The following is a 2,034-nucleotide window of genomic DNA, read 5'->3' as shown; positions in this document are numbered from 1 at the left end:
ATTAAAAATATTTCTTCCACTCTTCCACTTTGATGGTCCCAGGGCCCTCCGCTCCTGGACTGCAAAGTCAACCACTCTCCTCCTTTTGCTACAAAACATCTACCTTTACATTTCCAACCCTCACAGTCAGTCCTGATAACTATTCACTATTGTGCCACATGAGTGCTATCCCTATCTCCTATTATCAGCCCCGCCGAGACAGATTGGATACTATTCAGTGGAGAGTCTACCTTCCTCCATGCTCTCTGGATCTAGGATCCCTCTTGAAAGCTTGTAAGCCAGTCACTTCTTGCCTTTGCAGCCCCCCTATTTTGGGTAGACAATGTCCAATTTGCCCATCCCTGTCTACTCTGTGTATGGAGGAGGTGGGAATGATCCTCGCTGTAAAGATTTGTTCCCTCTTTTGAGCTACTGCCTCCATAGGTGTAGATCAAGTTCATCAAATTGTATCAGATTACTCTTTTTTTCCTCTTCTGTCTTCTAGTTGAGCTCTGATCATCCAGCCATTGAAGCCAAGTCAAGTGAGTATTATCTGCAAGTGTGGGTGTTCTTGTACATATGCCCTTTCTTCTTATCAGTTGGATGCTTCATTCTCTACTCTATTCCTCTGTGGCTATGTCACTGACTCTGGACCCAAGAGTCCCCAGGTCTTGCCGTACTGTTGGACAACCAGGTCTCCACCCGTGTTCACAGGAGTCTATTGAACGTGGTAGGACTTAGCTTGCAGCTTCATTGTTGTTTTTCCCTCACTCCCCCAGTCAGAGCACATGTCTGCTCATGTATTCCCATTGAGTCTTAGTCTTGGAAGGGGGTTTGCCCTGGGAGGACCTGACCACTTGCCTGGATGTCTCCTGGGCGAGCAACTTGCTTGTTCTTGTAGTAGTCAATGAGACTGCCATTATTGTTTTTTATTTTTCCTGTCGGTCTTTCTTTCAAGAAATATCTTCTGTTCTTCTAGCTGCTCCAGGTAGGACTGCTTGTCCTTTAAAGTGGAAATTTCCCACCTCAGAAGATTCTGGATGGGGATCAGGATTACACCTATATTTTTACACAATGCAGAGGCTCTGCAGGAAGCCTCCTTCACTGGGCACGTTGTAGCCCCATTTTAGGTATTCTAGTCAGTTATAGGCAGAAGACGGACTTACAAGCTTTCTATGGTGATATTTCTGGCTATTCTTTTCTCTACTTTCAATTGTCTATTTTATAATGGTATGCAAGGGAAGCCAAGATTCTAAAGACAGCCAAGCATCTTAACATTATTTCCTCTATTCCAACCATGCCTCAATCCCTGTATCCCAGAACCCTTTTGTTCCAAGATTGTGCATATATCATTATTTACCTCTGTCCTACTTAGCCCATGCAAATCTGCCCAACTGTCCTCCCATCCACCATATTCTTCCATTATCCTCCTCCTTCTTATGTATTGCCTCCCTTCCCAGCACCCAATTATCCTCTGTCTATTTCCTACCCTATGCTCCATCTTCTACTCCCTCACTTCACCCCAACCCCCTTAAACCCCATAACCAGCAAAGAATTCCCCTTTAGTATGGGTTCTTTTTCTTAGTCTTTTACAGTAGTGGTCCTATGCAGTATATCTCCTTTTGTGATTGACTAATTTTACTCAACATAATGTCTTCAAGGTTCATCCATGTTATGAATGCACCATGTTGTTCTTCAAGTTAGCATAATATTCCATTGTGTGTATATACCACAGTTTGTTTATCCATTCTTCAGTTGATGGGCACTTAGACTGTCTCCATCTTTTTGTTATTGTAAATAGTATTGCTATGAACACTGGTGTGCATATAGCTACTTGTGTTATGGCTTGTATTTCTTGTGGGCAAATACCAAGTAGAAGAATTGCTGGATTATAAGGTATTTCTATTTACAACCTTCGGAGGAAGTGCTATGTTGCTTTCCAGAAAGGTTGGATCATTTTGCAGTCCCACCAGCAATGCATGAGCATCCTAGTCTCTCCACATCCTCACCAGCATTTATTGTCCTCTACTTTTTTGATCTTTGCTGTTATTGCTG

The sequence above is a fragment of the Chrysochloris asiatica genome, unplaced genomic scaffold (assembly GCF_000296735.1).
Source record: "Chrysochloris asiatica unplaced genomic scaffold, ChrAsi1.0 scaffold00299, whole genome shotgun sequence".
Lineage (NCBI taxonomy): Eukaryota > Metazoa > Chordata > Mammalia > Afrosoricida > Chrysochloridae > Chrysochloris > Chrysochloris asiatica.
This window is presented reverse-complemented; position numbering follows the sequence as displayed.